Here is a 22,330-nt window from a genome sequence, read left to right as displayed (position 1 = left end):
TGAGCATTACTTTACTAGCATGTGAGATGAGTAAAATTGTGTGGTAGTTTGAGCATTCTTTGGCATTGCCTTTCTTTGGAATTGGAATGAAAACTGACCTTTTCCAGTCCTGTGGCCACTGCTAAGTTTTCCAAATTTGCTAGTATATTGTGTGCAGCACTTTCACAGCATCATCTTTCAGGATCTGAAACAGCTCAACTGGAATTCCATCACCTCCACTAGCTTTGTTTGTAGTAATGCTTTCTAAGGCCCACTTGACTTCACATTCCAAGATGTCTGGCTCTAGATTAGTGATCACATCATCATGATTATCTAGGTCATGAAGATCTTTTTTGTACAGTTCTTCCGTGTATTCTTGCCACCTCTTCTTAATATCTTCTGCTTCTGTTAGGTCCAAACCATTTCTGTCCTTTATCGAGCCCATCTTTGCAAGAAATGTTCCCTTGGTATCTCTAATTTTCTTGAAGAGATCTCTAGTCTTTCCCATTCTGTTGTTTTCCTCTATTTCTTTGCTGAAGAAGGCTTTCTATCTCTTCTTGCTATTCTTTGGAACTCTGCATTCAGATGCTTATATCTTTCCTTTTCTCCTTTGCTTTTCGCCTTTCTTCTTTTCACAGCTATTTGTAAGGCCTCCCCAGACAGCCATTTTGCTTTTTTGCATTTCTTTTCCATGGGGATGTTCTTGATCCCTGTCTCCTGTACAATGTCACAAACCTCATTCCATAGTTCATCAGGCACTCTATCTATCAGATCTAGGCCCTTAAGTCTATTTCTCACTTCCACTGTATAATCATAAGGGATTTGATTTAGGTCATACGTGAATGGTCTAGCAGTTTTCCCTACTTTCTTCAATTTAAGTCTGAATTTGGCAATAAGGAGTTCATGATCTGAGCCACAGTCAGCTCCTGGTCTTGTTTTTGTTGACTGTATAGAGCTTCTCCATCTTTGGCTGCAAAGAATATAATGAATCTGATTTCAGTGTTGACCATCTGGTGATGTCCATGTGTAGAGTCTCCTCTTGTGTTGTTGGAAGAGGGTGTTTGCTATGACCAGTGCATTTTCTTGGCAAAACTCTATTAGTCTTTGCCCTGCTTCATTCCGCATTCCAAGGCCAAATTTGCCTGTTACTCCAGGTGTTTCTTGACTTCCTACTTAGGGGACTGGAATGCAAAAGCAACTATACTCCAGTAAAAATTAATTAAAAAGAAAAACTAGCAAGCTATGATCGCTTGCTTCACTAGACGTACCAAAGAGCCCAGCAGTGTCCCTTCTCTGGGTAGCCTCCAGTCACCTCCACTCTTCTCAACCCTTGATCCATTTGCCCATCTCTCTGAAGGAGATACCGTGCCTATGACTTCACACAGAAGAAGGGAGCCGTCACAGAGGGATTCTCACCTTCCTGCCACCGAAGTGACACACTTCCCTCCTGAGAGGACAGGAGAGGTGTCTTCTTCCCATCTGAGCTCGAGCCTACTACTTCCATGTGAATCTTGGCATCTCTCTTGGAACGTTCCTCTTTCTGCCATCTCCAGGCACCTCCCTGCAGACTCATCCCCAGCTTTATTACAGGGGCTGTCTCTCCCATCCTGGCGGTGGTGGTGGTGGTTTAGTTGCTAAGTCATGTCCGACCCATGTGACCCCATAGACTGTAGCCCAGCTGGCTCCTCTGTCCATGGATTCTCCAGGCAAGAATACTGGAGTGGGCTGCCATTTCCTTCTCCCTCTCCCATCCTCCAAGCAGACAAAGCTCACATTTATTCAGTGACCGCCCCTGTCTATCCTCAGTCCCATTTTCCTTCTTTACAGGTTATCTGCCTTTTCTGTCCCCAGTTCTTTATCTGCCATTTGTTCCTTAACCAAATGGAATCCGGGAACCTAAGGCCTCTCTGCAGCATTGACCTCAGTGGTCATTCCTTCCTTCCTGAACTGATCTTTATCCCTTGATTTCTGTGGCACTCTCCTGCTCTCCCCCACCACCCTCACCTCCTCGGCTTGTAGATGGCCACCTTCCAGTTCACTGTGTTCACACAGGTCTCTCCCTGTGTCTTTTTCATGTTGGCCTCCTTCTGTGTCCAAATGTTCCCTTTCTACAAGTGACAGAAAAAGAGAAGACATAGAGACACAGAGAGGGAGCGCACGTGAAGCTGAGCCAGAGTAGAGTGATGCAGCTACAAGCCCAGGAAAGCTAAAGAAGGCAGCCATGCCCAAAGCCAGGAGAGTAGCACGGAAGAGATCCCCGCGCAGAGCCTCCAGCAGGAACCAACCCTGCTCATACCTTGTTTAAGTGCTGGCTCCCAGAACTGGGACCGAAGACACCTACTGGGCCTTACCCAGTCTGTAGTAATTTGTTGTTGTTACTGTTCAGTCACTCTTTCATGTCTGACTCTTTGAGACCCCATGGACTGCAGCACACCAGGCTTCCCTGTCCTTCACCATCTCATGGAGCCTACTGAAACTCATGTCCATTGAGTTGGTGATGCCATCCAACCATCTCATCCTCTGTGGTCCCCTTCTCCTCCCATCTTCAATCTTTCCCAGTATCAGGGTATTTTCTCATGAGTCAGCTCTTTGCATCAGGTGGCCAAAGTATTGGAGCTTCAGCTTCAGCATCAGTCCTTCCAATGAATATTCAGGGTTGATTTCCTTGGGACTGACTGGTTTGATCTCCTTGCAGTCCAGGGGACTCTCAACAGTCTTCTCCAACACCATAGTTCGAAAGCATCAATTCTTCGGTGCTCAGCCTTCCTTAGGATCCAACTCTCACATCCATACATGACAAATGGAAAAACCATAGCTGTGACTAAATGGACTGTTGCGGTCCTTTAATGGACCAGAACCTGGTGGTCCAGAGTCGACGGATAAGAAAGTAAAGGAGAGAGAAAGAGGCTGATATTCTTTGGTTTACGCAGAAAGCCAATAAAGCCCCTGCACGGGGCTTGCTCTGTTCATGAAGGCCTCAGGCGCCCTCTCAATGGGGTGAAGGTGCAGGGTGCCTTCTCCAGAGGGTCTCAGAAGCCTGGGCAGGAAAGTGAACTCAGAGAGCCTCTGCGCTCCAGGGGATCAGCCTGAAAAAGAGAGGGAGAGAGAGAGAGAAGGAAAGAGAGAGACAAAGAAAGACATGGGGATCAGAGCTCTGATGGAGCAAAGGTGTTTTAATTAACATAGTGTGTGTATATACTGTCTTACAAAGTTGTTATTCTTAGCAAAGATAAAGATTAAAATTCCAGACTTAAAAAACATAGGCAATCCATATTAAAGAGAGAGATTTGTAAACAATCACTTTTACAGTAAGGTTCACAAGGAAGAAGAGGATACTTACACTGTATAGAAAAAGTAATGAAGGAAATGCCTGGATTCTTCAGCCCCTGGGAGAGGCTTGCCTCTCCTCTTAATTCCTGAGTATTCAGGAATTAATAAGGAGCAGAGAATTCCTGACAGATCCAAAACAGCACACAGGAAGCCTCCTGTTAAATGTTTCCTGACAATGGACCTTTGTCTGCAAAGAAATATCTCTGCTTCTTAATATGCTGTCTAGGTTATTTGTTAGAGCAGTCCTATTGCACAACCTGCGGGGCCAGAAGTGCCACATTTACACAAAGAGAAGCTCCTCTGAACTAGCTGAAAACTGTCATACCTGGAATAAAACCTCCAAAAACGGCTGAACGCTGGCTTTAGCAGACAAGCATCAGGCAGGCAGGAGTTACCAGGCAAGCTGGCCCCTGATGCCATGACAACCAGGATCAGCCACCCACAGCAGTGTGGAGGTGCTGGGCGCAGAGCCTGCAGAGGTAGTGATGACTGCTGACCTGGGATCTGGGGAAAGGAGACCAAGTCTCCCAGAAGGGGAGAGCTGACCACAAGCATTGACATGGACAGAGGAGATGGAGAACAGAAACTGGCCTGGGCTAGTCAGCTGACAAGATCACACTTTAGGACAATGGAACCAGGCAGCTGCCACTGGTTCTGCTACCCCTGGACACTCAAACTGCACTGCTGTCCCAGTGAAGAACTCCTCAGTGGTCCCTTCGTCTTGGCATTTTGCTCAAGAGTTAAAGCCGCAGGCGGTAGCATGACCGGCCGAGCTCAGGTCTCCAGCTGCCCGTGCTAACTCCCAGGAGATGGAAAGAGGTTACCTGTCTGCTTCTGCCTCTGCCCTGAGAGGGAGGCCTTTCTCCGCCCAGCCTTATGCAATGGGAGACTCACCCAACACAGAAACAAAGTTTGGATGCTGAGTAGCCAAAGGAACTAACGAGCACCCCCCACAGCGAAACTATGCAATAGAAGCATCAGAAACAAAACCAAGTAGGACCGGGAACCAGAAACGCAGAAGCCTGCATCTCACCTTAAATGGTCTGGGAAATGAAGGGAAACTTCATTGATTTAGATAGGAATGGTTGTAAATGTGTTTTCATTTCACTGGGCAAGGGCGGACTGAACAATACCTTGTAGGGAGCATTTGAAAGGAAAACTCCTGGTTTGGCGTAATTCCCGAGTCCTGGACCGCGGACGCAACTCTCGAGGAGTCTCAGGGGCGGGGAGCGGCAGGCGACTGTGCGCATGCGCAGCGCGAGGCGTGGACTCGGGGTCCACCTGCTGGAGCAGTTTTTCTCCAACTTTTCTCTCGCTGAGTCTTCACTTGTGCAGGGCTGACACTGCCCAGCAGTGTGGAGATTAACAGAAGTGAGCCCGGCTGCATAGTCTAGGATGGGTTCCCCAAATAAGAGCGAAGGAAGGTCGGTTCATCAAGAAGACAGTTCGTGGTGGGGACTGGAAGCTGGGCTTTTTTTCATTTCAGGATTCACAAGACACCTTGGCCCTGGAGCAGAGGATTTGTGTGGTCCCGAGACTGGGTGCAGAGCTCTCTGTGGCTCTCAGAGGTCTGCACCTCACCCTGATGACCAGGACAGGGGACAGACGCCTGTTAGGAGCTGCAGGGCCCTTCCTGGCCCATCTGCTCCCCACCCATACCCCGCCTTCTCATGCTCCTCCAGAATCTATCAGCAGAAGAGAGGCTGTTCTCAGCAGGTCTGTTCTTGCTGTTTGTGTGACTCATGGCTTTTTGGCCATGACTTCTCTCTTGCCCAAGACTTGTCTTGGCACACATAGCCCAGATCAGCTGAGTTTTATCACTGATCCCTAGATTTCTCCAGCTTCCCTTTTCCTACTTGAAAGACTAGTACTACCTCCCACTTGCTCCCACATGTCACCTTAGGGCTCCCTGGGTCTGTGCCCCACATTTTGGAGACATACCCAGGATGCTATAGAACAAGTTTAGATTGTTGCTGGGGGACTAATTCACTGCTAAACAATGTCAATAAATACCTTTGGGGATAGGTCTCCTTGGCTGTTGATACCATGGAATGCCCACCTAGTGATCACTGATTAGAAGACAGTATTGCTGGGGCCATCATCCCTCGGTCTGACACCTTAATTCATAGGGACAAGCCCAGCCCCAACCAGCCTTCTTAAAAATACAGTTTGACTGTGTTAAAAACAGAACAAGACAAAAAGCCCCCCAAAATACAAAACAAAGTAGGCCTGATTAAATCCACTGATAGTAAGTGTAGAGCTTGAAGAGTTTTTATGAATTTATGTCCCTGTGTAATTGCCACACAGATCCAGATACGTATGTGATTGGACTTGAGAGTGTGAGTCATTTGGAGCCAATTCCCCACTGCGGGATGGGAGCACCCCAGGCAGTGGTTCTCAGACTTTAACACACATCAGAATCACCTGGAGGGCTTGTTATAACACAGATTGCTGGCCCCCACCCCAGAGTTTCTGATTCAGTAGGTGTGAGGTGGGCTGAGAATCTGCATCTCTTAACAAGTTCCCAGAAGATGGTTATGCTGTTCTTCAAGACCACACTTAGAGAACACCGCCCCAACCCGGGTTCAGGGATTGCCAGTAAGTGTTAGTTAACCATACAAAGAAGGAAGTTTTAACCACAACAGTTTTGATGAAAATGAATCAGCCAGGTACTTAGCTGGTGGTCTTTCCATTGTGGCATTCAGTTGCCTGGCCCAGAGAACCCTTTGATGCAGTCTTTTAAACATTTTAAAATAGAGCACTGCAGCATAACAAGAAATACATATATTTAGTCTTTGTTCCCAGTTTCTGACACACAGTTCCTAAAACCCTTGGAAACTCTGGGGAGTGATAAGTGTCTTTTGTATGCACATGAGATGACTGGTACCTGGAGGCACCTAGATGGCTTCTGGATGGAGCTGGTCTCCAAGGCATGAGTAGAAGGGTGGAACTTTCCATCCCACCAAACTTCCCACCCCTGACTGGAGACTGAGCTCAATCACCAATGACTAATGATTTCACCAGTAATGCCTAAGTAATCAAACCTCCACAAAACCCCTACACCATGGGTTTGGAGAGCTTCCTGGTGGATGAGAACAGTGAAGTGCTAGGAGGGTGGCCTGCCCAGAGAAGGCATGTCATGCTTTGCCCTATACATTTCTTCTGTTTGGCTGTTCTCAAGTTGTATCCTTATAATACACCAGTAATAGTAAGTGAAGTGCTTTCCTCTGAGTTCTGTGAACCATTCTACCAAATTTTTGAATGAGGAGGGAGATCATGAGAACTCCCTACTAATAGCCATTTGGTTAGTCAAAATACAGCTGACAGACATTTGGAGACTTTTGACTGAGTAGTCCTATAGAATCTGAAAAATAACTCTGGGTAGTTAGGGTTAGAATTGAATTGTAGGACACCCAGTTGATGTCTGGAGAATAAGAAGAATAGGTTAGTATAAAAAAAAAAAAAAGCATCCAACACATCTGGTGTCAGAAGTGTTGTGATTAAGGACAGCTAAGCACATTTTATGTGACACCAATCACCTAAAGTGTGCATTTTTTTATATTCACTTTCCTGAACCTAGAAATTTTTCATAATTTCCCATATAGTCCAGATTTTTAAACAATTATTATATATTCCTTTTATCATTAGAAAAGAAACTCCTGTTGAAAATTCAATTAACTATCAAGAATAAAAAAGAGAATTTTATTCGAGCCAAATGGAGGATTATAACCCTAGAAACAGATTCTCAGAAATCTACAAGAACTATCCCAACTGTTAGAAGGCATAGTCATATACATTTTTGAGACAAACGTCATATATCAAAATGACACACTGATATTTTACATAAAGGTCACCAAGGATACATAGTCCAGGTAAGCTTGTACAAAGTGGGCAGCAAGTCACTATGACCCCCTACAGTGCTGGGAAAGAACACTATTATTTTAAGAAGTTACATTGCTAGCCTCAGAACAAAGAAAAAAAAAATGTTTTTTATGGTTGAGCAGGCACTCCCATCTTTGAGGAGCTCTGGTTAATGTGTAATACAGGTACACACAGCACATTCAGGAGGGAAAAGGCCCAAACAAAGAGAATTCTGTGTTTAATTGTTTTCTTGTCCTGCCTTAAAACATAAATTTTATTTTCCAGGGAAAGCAGCAATAGGGATTCAAGGAGTTTAAATGATTCACTGATTGACACCTCTTGCTGCCTCTATTTGGATAAGCAGCTGTAGTTAAGAGTTTCTGTACAAGATATTTACATTTCTTCCTACACACACACACACATATATATCAAACACATAAATATCAAAGTGTCCATGGGCTTTCTCGGTGCTGTTTGAATCTACAATGCACAAGAAATAGATTTTTAAACAATAGTATTTCTATATTTTTTTTTTTTTCTTAAAAGGCAGCATGGAGGTAGAGCAGTGTTTGGATATGGAGAGAAGGTGTTTTTTGTTTTTTGTTTTTTTAAGAAAAAGTAAACCATCTACTTTTAGTGTGGAATGATTCTGACCCTCATGATTCATTTTAATCCCATGTGATTATTAGGTGTGAGTTCTGCTAGCCAGTGGCTGTTCTGTGAGCAAACGTTCTGGCAACTCTTTCTTTAGAAAGAAATGCACTTGCAAACAGGATTTGCACTATCAACTCTCTTCCAAGCTTTCTGGGCTGAGAGGGAAGTGATCAAAATGAGATGTTACACTCAGATGGATTCATAAGGCTTCATCTTATCGTCACACTGGGGTGGGACTTCCTCTGGATCATTCCAAGGCTGTGGACACGAGTGTCAGCAGTAGTGAAAACAGATTCAATGCTAACTACTTGGCACGATCCTGAAGACCGAACCAGCTGGGCCATTCTGCCCTGGGAGGCAGTCATGACTCTTTCCACGCCCATTAGGGCAAAAGGCTACCCTTATATGCAACTGCTCCTACTTTTCAAAAGTTGCAACCCATCAGTCAAGTGTTTAGTTGACCTCTTTTAAATCTAAAAAAGAAAAATAAAGGAATGTTTTTTCAGAATGTGAAATGAAACAGAGAAGTCATGAATGACCCATGCTTCCTACATTTCAGGTTCTTTGTTAATATGTCCCTAAGCTCAGGTTCTGGAGAAGGAAATGGCAGCCCACTCCAGTATTCTTGCCTGGAGAATTCCATGGACAGAGGAGCCTGGGGGGCTACAGTCCATGGGGGTCCAAAGAGGAGGACACAACTGGGCAGCTAACACACTCACACACAAACTCAGGTTCACCTAGTTCCTCTCAGGGTCAGGGGCTTGTGGCTTTCCAAGGCAGCCCTCTCCATTATTAAACAGCTCTAGTTGGTAAAGAGCTGCTGCTGCTAAGTCGCTTCAGTCGTGTCCAGCTCTGTACGACCCCATAGACAGCAGCCCACCAGGCTCCCCCGTCCCTGGGATTCTCCAGGCAAGAACACTGAAGTGGGTTGCCATTGCCTCCTCCAATGCAGGAAAGTGAAAAGTGAAAGTGAAGTTGCTCAGTCATATGTCCCGACTCTTCACGACCCCATGGACTGCAGCCTTCCAGGCTCCTCTGCCCATGGGAATTTCCAGGCAAGAGTACTGGAGTGGGGTGCCATCGCCTTCTCCGTGGTAAAGAGCACGTATTCACGTTGAGCTGGGGTCTGCCACAAGGGCCTTCCCCCCAGGACTTCTGGAGAATGTCAGGTAAGTGCCATCCCTCCGCCACAGGACAACGTTTTGAGTACCTTTTATTTCATTTTCTCTTCGACTCCTGTTATTCAGAACAAGCATTTTAAAGGCTCTCAATTGTTCTTCAAATTACCTGATTGAAATATCCCTCACTCTGTCTAGCTCTCTACCAGACACTCTCCAGCCTATCGAAGTGCTGAATCTGTACTTGAACACTGAGCGAAGACCCAAGCATTGTAATTTTTATTAATTGACACTACTGTTTGCAACCTGTCTGACTTCTGAAAGTTTTAAGACAGCCTTGACATTGTATTAGCTCAAAATGAGCTTGTGGTCAGCTAACCCCATGCCTCTCCCCAAACTCAAGGTCCTTATTACATGAACTTCTGTTAAACCACCTGTGTTTCATTATTTGAGCCCCAAAATAGGACTTTATGGAGCTTCCTTGGTGGCTCAGACAGTAAAGAATCTGCCTGCAATGCAGGAGACCGGGGTTCGATCCTTGGTTAGGAAGATCCCCTGGGGGAGGAAATGGCAACTCCAGTATTCTTGCCTGGAGAATTCATGGACAGAGGAGCCAGGTAGGCTACAGTCCATGGGGTTGCAAAGAGTCAGACATGACTGAAGCGAGTTAGCTCACACATGCACATGGGACTTTATATGTGCTAGTTTAATAGTGAAAAAATGGATTCTCAGGGAAAGTAGGCATTTCATCTAAGATTCTGCAACTAGTAACCAAGATTTGAGCATACTAATCCTTGAGAGCACATTGAACTCTTTTTCATTCCTGACCCTATCATCCAAAAAATGATCAGCATCAAAGCAAAACGATTTTTAGAACACTTGCATGTATCAGGCATTGTTTAAATGCTTTTTGTAAATTAATTAACTTAATCCTCATAACCACTTTATGGTCGCGGTTGTGTTAGTCACTCAGTCATCCACGGGATTCTCCAGGAAAGAATACTGGAGTGGGTTGCCATTCCCTTCCCCAGGGGGTCATACTGACACAGGTATTGAACCCAGGTCTCCTGCATTGTAGACGGATTCTTTACTGTCTGGTCCAGCAGGGAAGTCCAACCACTTTGTGAGATATATCCTATTATCATCCACATTTTAGGGTTGAAGAAGCTAAGACACAGAGACATTAATAACTTGCCCAAGATCACAGAGTTAATATTCATATACAGAGCTGGGATTCACAGCCAGGTAGTCTGACTTCAGGAGAGGTAGGCTTAACCCCTCGGAGAAGGCAATGGTACCCCACTCCAGTACTCTTGCCTGGAAAATCCCATGGACGGAGGAGCCTGGTGGGCTGCAGTCTATGGGGTTGCGACTGAGCAACTTCACTTTCACTTTTTACTTTCCTGCATTGGAGAGGGAAATGGCAACCCACTCCAGTGTTCTTGCCTGGAGAATCCCAGAGACGGGGGAGCCTGGTGGGCTGCCGTCTCTGGGGTCACACAGAGTCAGACACGACTGAAGCGACTTAGCAGCAGCAGCAGGCTTAACCACTATGCTGCTCCAAGCAACGTTTCCAGTTCTCTGTTATCTACAGATTTATAAAAATGTCTTTGATTTTAAGAGCATAGTAGTTTATTTACTGACCAGTACTTGCTGCCTTCCAAGTCTTATGCTTGGCACTTGATACACATATATAGCCAGATGAGAGGGGCTTGGGTGCAAGGTGATTTCAGATGTGAGTTGCAGAAACCTGGCTCAGGCCAGCCAAAAAGGAGGGGTCTATTATATCCAAAGTGTAAGAGGAGTAGATCTTGATTTAGACACGTTAGGATCTAGAGGCCAAGTGGTTAGAGGATGGGTGGGATTTGTTTTCTATAGAAGATTAGGAGCGGCCCACCAGGCAGAGGTAAACAAGAGCCACCTTTAGCAGATGAAGGTCTTTGGTTATAAGCAATACGATGCCCCTCCTGGCTACCTCAAAGGCAAAGGAAATGTCCTAGACAGCATGGGGTAGCTTTTAGAATCGTAAAGTGAATGGGAGAATGAGGCTCACCAGCAAGAAGAGCTAGGGCACCTTAAGGGATCCCAGTAGCATGAGGTTAACTGACAGCATCTTCCCTACCACTTCCCACTGTAACTGTTTCTCTATGGTGAATTCAATTGTCTTTCCACCAAGATCTCTAAGAGAATCCCTCAGACATGGTGGGCTGGTGGTGACTCCCATCTTTCTTTTTTTTTTTTTTTTCACTTTTATTTGCATTTACTTTTTGCGGCATTTATTCCCGGGCCATAAGTTTTTGTTTCTTCAGTTTCTTCTGGGATATCTTTTTCTTCTGTGCAATCTCCTCTTCTGGTTTAGGAACAATCTGTTCTTTTTCAGTAAGGATCATCTCGGTGTGGCAGGGAGAGCTCATGTAGGGGCTGATCCGACTGTGAGCTCTGAAAGTCCTGCACCGCATCTTGGGGGCTTTGTTCACTTGGATGTGCTCAATGACCAGAGAATCTACATCTAAGCCCTTAAATTCAGCGAAACTCTCTGCGTTTTTGAGCGTGTGTAGTAAAAATTCAGCACTCTTTTGGGGCCACCGACCCTGCGTCCAGCCCCACTGTTTGGCCCGTGCACACCTACCAACTCCACCGTCGTAACGACGGAATGGCACACGTTGCTTCTTTAACGTGACATCCTTCAGATACTTGGTGGCTTTTCAGATATGCATACCCTTTATGGCCCGCGCAGTTTCACGAGTGTTCTTAAAGTGAACACGAAGATTTGAACCTCTTGATTTGCATGATTTTGTGGGGTTTTCTGGTCAAGTGAATAGCGCACCATTTTTAGGGGTCACCTCAGGCCGCTTACTGGAAAAGCTCCCATCTTTCTTGTGTCATTCAACCATAAGGTAATCACGTTGGTCTGATTCTATTCTTTGGCTTTTTTTTTTAATTGGTAGGAAACAACAACAACAAAACAAACATATAAAGGGCTTTCCTGATGGCTCAGCAGGTTGAGCTCTGCAGGCTCAAGAATCTGCCCGCAATGCAGGAGACATAGGAGACACCGGTTCAATCCCTGGATTGGGAAGATCCCTGGGAGAAGGAAATGAGAATCCACTCCAGTATTCTTGCCTGGTAAATCCCATCAACAGAGGAGCCTGGCAGGTTACAGTCCATGGGGTCGCAGAGTTGGACATAACTGAGCACAAAGCATATCAGTTCAGTTCAGTCGCTCAGTCGTGTCCGACTCTTTGCGACCCCATGAATCGCAGCACAACAGGCCTCCCTGTCCATCACCAACTCCCGGAGTTCACTCAGACTCACATCCATCGAGTCAGTGATGCCATCCAGCCATCTCATCCTCTGTCGTCCCCTTCTCCTCCTGCCCCCAATCCCTCCCAGCATCACAGTCTTTTCCAATGAGTCAACTCTTCGCATGAGGTGGCCAAAGTACTGGAGCTTCAGCTTTAGCATCATTCCTTCCAAAGAAATCCCAGGGCTGATCTCCTTCAGAATGGACTGGTTGGATCTCCTTGCAGTCCAAGGGACTCTCTAAGGCATAATTGACACTGATATACCAAGAGGAATTTCAAACAATTAGATAAATAATATTTCAATAGCAATAGTCAAATTACTTTAAGCAATTCAAGATATAAGACATCTGGCTCATATCAATAGTGTTTCTGACACGAATTCAACTTTTCTATCAAAATTTGGGGACAACTGGCTAATCTTTTGCAACGAAATATAAAATAAAGTGATATTTCTAAAGTATATCTTCCATAAAAATTGATTTCAGATGTATGGAAAATTTTAAACTGTGAAAGTAGGAGAATGAAATTTGGATGAGTGTGGATTATACTTCTTTCGTGGTGTGCTCAATTATGTGTCCCTATTCCCATGTGAGAATGCCCTTTCTCCATGTGCCTGCCTCAGGATAAGCCCCGTGTAGCTGGTGACTCCACCACTCCCTGGACATGCCTTATTTGTCACGCAGCAGTAGGGGTAGGGAGATAGACCAGTCTACTACTGAAGGGACTGTGTGAATTAGCTTCTCTCTCCTATGAGTTGAAACTGGGGCACAGAGCTACTAGTCTACATGTCAGTGGTGCGCAAACTTGGGCGGCCCCAGTGTGGATAAGCCATGTCTCAGAGAAGAATGAAGCAGATGCTTAGAGACAGGCAGAGAGCAGAGAACAGGAAAACTCAGAAATGGAAATGAGGCTTTGGCGACAGGTAAGGTTTTAGTTTCCAGTTCCAAAATCTCATGTAGCTTTGTTAAATCTCCTACCTCCAGGTTCCAGTTTAAATCACAAATATTGCATTGAGTTTTCCTCCAATTAAGCCAGCTCCCTGTGCTTTCAAATAAAAAAGCCTAGGCTGAAGCATGGAGAAGGCAATGGCACCCCACTCCAGTCCTCTTGCCTGGAAAATCCCAGGGATGGAGGAGCCTGGTGGGCTGCAGTCCATGGGGTCGCTAAGAGTTGGACACGACTGAGCGACTTCACTTTCACTTTTCACTTTCCTGCATTGGAGAAGGAAATGGCAACCCACTCCAGTGTTCTTGCCTGGAGAATCTCAGGGACAGGGGAGCCTGGCGGGCTGCCATCTATGGGGTCGCAAAGAGCTGGACACAACTGACGCGACTTAGCAGCAGCAGCAGCAGGCTGAAGCAATAATCTTGGCACAGTACTTCTAATATTATATCACAAGCAGAGTCCCTAAAAGAAAAGTTATTTTTAAATCTGTCCTCATAAAAATTAAAAATTTCTCTCTCTTAAAAAAACATAAACAGGATTAAAGAAACGAATAAATCTGGACCTAGAACTACACATATATACAAAGCGCTACATTCTTGATATCACTGAAAACCATAACAAAAGATACTATGCTAATAGAAGCATCAGCAAAGATCTTAAAAATAGGCCATTTCCAATAAAAGAAATAGAAACAATCTCCTTATATGTAAAATCTTCAAGTGCAAAAGAAACCTCAATGAAATACTGTTTTTGGTCCAGCAATTAGGCCAAGTCTCCTGACTGGCCTCCCACTTTCTTTAAGTGAAAGGGTGAAAGTTCTCAACTTAAAAGAAAGAAAAAAGTTGTATGCTGAGGTTGCTAAGATCTCTGGTAGGAAGGGAAAAAAGAATTATGCTAGTTTTGCATAAGTCTCACCTCAAACTGCAAAATTACAGCCACAGTGCGTGATCAGTGCTTGGTTAAGATGGGAAAGGCACTGAATTCATTCATGGGGTAAGATATCTGGGGATGTAGACCTCATTCACATAACTTTGCTAGAGTACATTTTTATCATTGTTCTAGTTTATGATTGGTATTGTTAATCTCTGAGTATGCCTAATTTATGAATTAAATTTTATCCTAGGTATGTATGGATAGAAGAAAACACAGTACATTTAGGATTCAGTACTATCCGCAGTTTTAGGCGTTCACTGGGGGTCCTGTACCATATTCCCTGAGGATGGTGGGTAGAGGTGGCTGCTGGAGTCTTTCTTTAACACAGCAGCCAGAAGGTGCCTTTTCTAAAAAATATTTTACTTATTTATTTTTGCCTGCATTGGGTCTTAGTTGCGACACTAGGGATCTTCCATTGCGGTACGCAGACTTCCCTTCAGCTGTGGTGCAGAGGGCATCTTTTGAATTATAAGTTAGAAGATGTTACTCCTGTGCTCCAATCGCTCCATCTTGTCTAGAGAAAGCCACAATCCCTGGGACAATGAAAGAGCCCCCATTTCCTCAGAAACCACCTCTCCTCTCACTCCTCCCTTTGCTTCCCCCAACTTCCCTGCTCCAGTCTCTGGCCTGGTTGATGTTTGAATGAACATGCGTTATCCAACCTCCAGAACTCGCTGCTCCCTCTGCCAAAAATGCTCTTTCCCTAGATAGCTCCATGCCTTGTTCTTTACCTGCTCCAAGCCTTTGCTGAAAAGTCACCATCTCATTGGATGGCTTCCCTGACCACTGTGCTTGAAATGGACACCCTGCCTCTTCCTCCTGTTTTATATGTCTCTATAGTATTTAACCACTTTGTAGTATAAAGCTTTCTCACTTAATTGTTAATTGGCTATCTTTTCATACCTAGAATGCAAGCTTCATGAAGGCAGTGATTTATCCCCAGCCCACAGTACAGAGGCAGGCACACAGCAGCCATTCAATAAACAACTGTTGAATAAATGAATAAAAGGAGAATAACATCAGTGTTGTGCAGCATCTGGGAAATTTGCTTCCATGAACTACTGATGAGAATGTAAAGTGGTACAAGTTTCTGAAGGATGATGTTGCAATTAGGAATCAAAATTCTTACAAATCTGTATCTCTAGTATAACATTGACTTTACTTCCATAAATGTAACATAAGGAAATAATATACTAGTTAGAATCTTTTTTGTTGCAAAAACCAAGAAACCACTTGTTCTAGGCCAAATAATAATAATGGTGGAACGATTTATAACAAGGGTAAAAGGGAGAATGCATTATGTGGAATTTTTAGATATCTCTGCCACTCCCACTGTCTTTAGTCTGGCTCCCCAGGAAACATGGAGATAGGGATTTGCATGCAGAAAGTTTAACAGATCTTTAAATCAGTAACTGTAAGAGAGTGAAGAAAGGAGAGTTGGACAGAGGGCAAGGTTAAATTGAGATGTTATAATCAATGCCATGGAGAGCTTCGGAGTTGCCCAATATTGAGGCAAGGAGCCCAGGAATATCGACCAATCATCGGATGTAGGCTGCCCCTATGTGGAGAAGGTGTGGGACATTAGTCCAAGCAGCTCTTTCAGTCCAAGGGCAGGTCCTGGGATTAACTCAGCTGTGAGCCATCAGCAACAGACATTCCTGGCCTCTGGGGGAATGGATACTTCACTCCTGATGGGGAGGATATGGGGAGGACACCCCAAAATCTACTCTACCTACAGAACTTAAAGTGTGTGTTCTTCCAAGACAAAGAATAATTGAACTAGATTCTTTAATGCTGTCAGGGCTTCTCTCTTATCTTATTTTTTAATTCAACTCTTTCACACTGGATTGTTTTCTGTTTCTTGTTCCTCACAGTCAAAGATGATTTCCAACAGCCCCTAATTTAAACATTTTAGCTTCATCCTCAGAGACAGAGAAATTCTGAATGACCCAGCTCGGGTCGGTGTTCATCCACAGACCTACCAAATAACTATGGTAGAGGGCAAAGTCTCACAGTACTAACATGCTATAACCATTGGGATTCAAGGACAGAGAAAGGGGAAAATCCATGCTTGCATGTGCCACATCTATAAATGAAAGTGAAAGTCTCTCAGTCATGTCCGACTCTGTGACCCCATGGACTGTATAGTCCATGGAATTCTTCAGGCCAGAATACTGGAGTGGGTAGCCTATCCCTTCTCCAGGGGATCTTCCCAACTCAGGGATCAAACCCAGGTCTCCCGCATTGCAGGTGGATTCTTTACCAGCTGAACCACAAGGGAAAGCCCAAGGATACTGGAGTGGGTAGCCTATCCCTTCTCTAGCAAATCTTCCCGACCCAGGAATTGAACTGGGGTCTCCTGCATTGCAGCCAGATTCTTTACCAACTGAGCTTTCAGGGAAGCCCACCACATCTGTAAAGCCAGAGAAAAAATTTTTCAAAGGATATAAACTAAAATGTTAACTGTAGCTATTTTTTGCTAGTGGAATTAACATTGGTTTCTCTTTCCTCTTTTTCTTTTTGCATATATATCTTTGTAATTGTTATGTGTAGAAAAATAACATTTTTGTAATTGAAATATTTTTTAAAAGGAAAACATAGGCATCTGGCTCTGGTCCTCTCTACAAAAAGAGCCACCAGGTATAGGGCATAGAAAGACTTCATATAAGGTGAGATTTTCTGAGAACTGGTGTGAAAGACCAGCTTGACTTTGCAAAGCCTATTGCACTGAATTGCACAGAAATGAAACATGGAAAGGCCAAATATTCAGCAGTTACAAGTAATCTTCTGACATCCTGGTGCTCCTTAATCCTCTATCATGAGTCCAAGTTGTGAGTGCAAACTTTAAACAAAACCTTCCACTTGCTTTTGCCAAAATACAGGGTGGAGCAGGGCAATGTAAACCATCAACCAGAAGGTTATCAATATCCTAGCATGCTCCACACTGGGCGGTTCATCATGGAGACAGACTGTTTGAAATCACTGAATTAGCTTCTATGTTTACATTAATATATGCAACTGACTTCTGCTGAGCATCTATGTGCCAGGGAATATAAAGAAAAACACAACAGAACCCTACTTTAAGCTAAGGATCCAGTGGGTAGAGAGGTAGACTATGTGTGTCTGTCTGTGTATTACTTACAAATATATATATATATACACACACAAGTACATATTTAATGGGGCTTCCCTAGTGGCTCAGTGGTGAAGAATCTGTCGGCAATGTAGGAGACCTGTGCTCAATCCCTGGGTCAGGAAGATCCCCTGGAGAAGGGCATGGCACCCCACTCCAGTATTCTTGCCTGGAGAATCCCATGGACAGAGGAGCCTGGTGGGCTGCAGTCCATGCGGTCACAAAGAGCTGGACATGACTGAGTGACTAACACCTCACCCTACCTCACATATTTTATATATTTGCATATATATATATATACTCAAAAATTATAAAAAATGTAGAGTGATTTTAGACCCACACTTGAACTTAAAGCATGAGTTCTTTGGGAGTTAAAAGAATTACTACTTCTGGTTGGGGTGACTTCATAAAGAATTTCAGTTTAAATGACTGTTTTGGGATTTCAGCTGAACAATTTCATTATATGTCTATGCTGTATCAATATATCATTATATGTATTACCATTTTGTATTTAACATATTATATATTTTAACACTATATATAACACATATATGTCTGCTGCTGCTGCTAAGTCACTTCAGTCATGTCCAACTCTGTGCGACCCCACAGACAGCAGCCCACCAGGCCCCCCCCCCCCGTCCCTGGGATTCTCTAGGCAAGAACACTGGAGTGGGTTACCATTTCCTTTTCCATATATAACACATATATGTCTATATATATCAATACATGAATATGTGTGTATATATATGTATACACAGGTTCTGCTTTAACCAAGTATCTGTATTAGCATATCCCTATACTGCCAAGGGATACGCAGGCTTGAAAACTAATGGGAGGGCCTAAAGAAGAACGGGCATTAAATATTTTCAATTCAATTAAATTCTAACTCCCAAGTTTAGGAGAAGAAAAAGAAGGGGACAGATGCTAGGTCCTGAGGGTCTACGTCAAGGGGAATGTGCACACCATCCAACCTGACCCCCTCACTCTAAGAGATGTCTGACCCTGATTACAGTAAGGCAGCAAACATCACTCTTCCCTGAAGGAGATTATATTGTTAAAAAAAAAAAAAAAGGAAGAAGCAGCTAGAGAAATCAATTAGCCATTTTGTCACATTAAGTAATGGGATAAAATGCAGGTTGAATGGTACAAAATCTAGTATTTCCCATCATAGTTTTGGGAGGAAGGGCTTTTGGGACTCAAGGGAGACTTTGATTGAAATTAGAGGGATAAACTAATCTTAGTGCTGGAGACTGGAAAGGGGTGGAGAACACAGAGGCAGGGCCAGGCTGAGTGAAGACCGGATATGAGAGCTCTTGCTCTTTCTGGATGTTTTCTTCTCTTTGTTAAAACTAGCGCTTTATTTTACCCTGTCTCTGGAGGTTATCTCTCTTCAATTTGCATTGTTCCTCAGAAGAAACACAGGAAACACAGGAAGACATACCCTAAGACAGCCGGTTTCCCTCAACAGCGTAAAAGGTACTGGGCACGTCCCAAGTTTTTAAAGCCTAGGAATCAGCTAACCCAAGCCCAGAAAAGTCACTCATTGCTACAATCTACACTCAACAGGAAGTTAGTTACTCCATCTCAGGTTGGAATTTTTAAATCTTGTCAGTAAAATAAATTTCATCTACTGAAGAACTTATTATATTTTGACCCCTTGCAATTCCTGGGTGAGCATTGTCTGGGCACGATGGTGGGACTAATGGCCCCATGACAGGCAAGTTCTAAGGACCTCTTCCCCTTCCTCTCTCTCCTGCTTAGCCAGCTGTCTCCCCTCTAGTCACCATTATCCTGAGAGATGTGATGGCAAGAGCTACAAGACCAACCACCTCCAGCATTTAAAAAAAATTTAAGCCCACTTGGTTCAGAGGGTAAAGAATCTTCCTGCAATGCAGAAGACCTGGGTTCAATTCCTGGTTGGGGAAGACCCCCTGGAGAAGAGCATGGCAACTCACTCTAGTACTCTTGCCTGGAGAATCCCATGGACAGAGGAGCCTGGCGGGCTGCAGTCCATGGGGTCGCAGAGAGTCAGACATGACTGAAGTGAACTTAGCACACCCACACTTGTTCGATGATATTGCTTTCATCTGGTCTGCCGCAAGCACATGTAAACATTTCTATCAAAAACACTGCAAAATATTGAGTTCATAATAGGTGTTTCGTAAATACTTGTAGTCTGCTTTATCAAGTGGATTTCAGCTCTGTATATCTGAGCTCCTGGTGTCTGTGTGTCTGCTTAGTCGCTCAGTCATGTCTGACTCTCTGTGACCCTTTGGACTGTAGCCCACCAGACTCCTCTGTCCATGGGATTTTTCAGGCAACAATACTGGAGTGGGGTGCCATTTCCTTCTCCAGGGGAATCTTCCAGACCCAGGGATTTGAACCCTCGTCTCTTGCATCTCCTGCATTGGCAATGTACATTAATATACCAATGATCAAAATATGTGTGTGGCTAAGTCTTTTTATAGAGAGAGGTGCTCCATTTACCCAGCACTGGAGTTCTGAATCGGGAGTCCTGGATTCCAAGATTCTATCCCACGTGGTATCTGTGAGGTTCAAATGAGAAACTGTATATAAAAAGTATTTCACACAGTTGCTGGTATACTCATTTTTAAGCACTGGACAAGATTTATTAGAATTTTGTCTTACTGTCTCATCTTCTAATGAAAAGATCAGGTTTATATGCTTTTTCTTTAACATTTTTAATTTATTTATTGGCTGCGCTGGGTCTTGGTTGCTGCGTGGGCTTTTCTCTAGTTGCAGTCAGTGGGGGCTTCTCATTGCGGGGGCTCTAAGAGCATGGGCCCTAAGGGCATGCGGGCGTCAGTAGTTGCGGTTCCCTGGCTCTATAATCATGGCGCACCGCCTTAGTTGCTCTGCAGCATGTGGAATCTTCCTGGATCAGGGATCGAACCCACATCTCCTACACTGGCAGGCGGTTCTTTACCACTGAGACACCAAGGAAGCCCTTCTATGCTTTGTATGTGTGTGTGTGTGTGTATGTGTGGTGCAGAATTGAGATAAAGCACAGAGAAAGACTAGGACTGAAAGGCACGAAGGCAGGGATGTAGATTATTTGCTTGCTGGGCCAGTTCCTGAATTCCCTATATAGTGAAGAATTTAGGTACCAGTCAAAAGTTAAGGAAAATAAACCAAACCAGAGAGATCAATTTGCATAACAGAAAATAGGGATGAGAAAAGCACAGGAAGGCCATAAAGGCTGAGGGGTGGGAGAGAATTTGGGAGGTTTGAGGGTGCTTGGCTGCAGAATAGCTGTGGGCTCAGACAGGAAAAGAGGAAAGGGAGTTTTAAGAAGTGTTCCTGTGTAGTATAAGGTGGATATCCTGTAACATATGTCCCTCACCAGCATGTCCAGCCTCCTCTCCCATGAGTCCTTGCTGGAGCTAAACTGCCCTGCCTGCCATTCTTCTCTTACAATTGCCTACCTCTTTCCTCTTATCTAAACCTCACGTCTCCCTTTCTCTTTTCTGGTTGCCTAATTCCCATCTATACCTCAAAGCTTCATTCTTCATGAAGCCTTCATGCATTTCATGAGCTGGACATAATCTTTCTTCTGAATTCCCAGGGTATTTAATCTGTGCCCCTCTTGTGGCTCTTTCATTGTTCCATTTATAAGTCTTATCCCCAGGAGCTGCAAAATTTCAAAGATCTGGATACATGTTTGATACATCATTGACTCCTTTGCCAGCATCTAGCACAAGGCCTGGTATATCATAGGTACTCAGTAAATATTTGTTGATTGGATGAAGGATGGATAGATAAATTTCAATTGGCACATTGTCCTAAATGTCTGATACAAGTCCTATTTTACAACAATATACAAAGGAATTTTATGAAAAATCCATCACAGGGATAGATAAGATTTAAACCCAGATTGTTTTCAATCATGGAAATACACTTCCCTCTTTTTCAGCTCTGTTGCTTAATTAGAGACTGGGTAATTCTCACCCAGAGTTCACAGCTATTTTGCTGATTTATAACTTACAATGTATTCAGCTTGAGTAAGTCATCTTATTGTAGACACCCACATTAACCGGAAAAACCATGGTCATGTTAGGGAGAATTGATTTGTAGCCAAACCTTCTTATACCCTCTTGGAAACAAAATCTGGCAGCAATCCAACTGCTCAAGTCAAATAGACATTTAGCTACACTCTGCATTAGATATGCCTGGTGACCTCAGAAAAATACATACAAATGGAAATGCTGGCTTAAAGTACAATAACATGATTATAGTTCAGAACAAAAACTTTTACTTGAGAGCAGCCATAATCGCTGTACTTTTGTCTAGCATGTATTTGAAAATGTATTTGATTAAAAAAAAAGAAAATGTATTTTATTTAAACCTACAAAAAAAGTTCCAAAAGATCTGCTATACTATTTACCAGGAAATAAGTATTATTTTAAACGTGTATTCAAAACAAATTAAAAACAGAAGTCTTTTACCCTTTTTCCCTGGTGACTCAAACCAGTGGTCATTCTGACTTGTCAAAGTAAATTCTACCACAAAATTTTACAAATAGGACATGTGACATTCAGAAGATTCTGACCTAGAGTTCATAGTAATACCTGTGATCCCATCATGTACTGCACTAAAACTTCCTCTTCAAGCTGAGCAATTAATAAGAAATCCATTATCTTGGGTCAGGGATAGAAAACCTTTTCATTCTGCTTTTGAATTTCAATTTCCTCTCTCTTTATACCTCTACACTCACACACACACAGCCCTTCTATAACTGTAGAGGTGATATAATAAAAACTAAGCAAGCACCGCTCAGAAATGTGCAGTTTGTCAGTAATATACAATTACAAATTGGTGCCCAACCAGCCAACAGCCACCTCTCCTTTTAGTATAATTTTGGTGGGATTTGTCTTCTGCTACTATAAGAAACACTATGGAGGAGAACTGAAAACATTTTCAGTTCTTAAGGATTTTAATGTGTTTTTCAAATTTGATTTCTAAGATCCAAAATTGGTCCTATGGATATAATTTAGGCACCCTCTGGTGGTCAATAGAATACAATTAACTTTCCTAAACATTAATATGAATAA

At 43.6% G+C, this 22,330-nt stretch overlaps 1 pseudogene; it reads right to left on the bottom strand.

Annotated features, from left to right (window-relative positions):
- Nucleotides 1-11,206: 11,206 nt before the first annotated feature.
- On the bottom strand, nucleotides 11,207-11,772 carry LOC120854292 (annotated as a pseudogene).
- Between the last annotated feature and the right edge of the window lie 10,558 nt (nucleotides 11,773-22,330).

Source organism: Oryx dammah, unplaced genomic scaffold (assembly GCF_014754425.2).
Source record: "Oryx dammah isolate SB20612 unplaced genomic scaffold, SCBI_Odam_1.1 HiC_scaffold_27, whole genome shotgun sequence".
Lineage (NCBI taxonomy): Eukaryota > Metazoa > Chordata > Mammalia > Artiodactyla > Bovidae > Oryx > Oryx dammah.
Note: the sequence above shows the minus strand (reverse complement) of the source record. Positions and strands in the feature narration are given on the sequence as shown.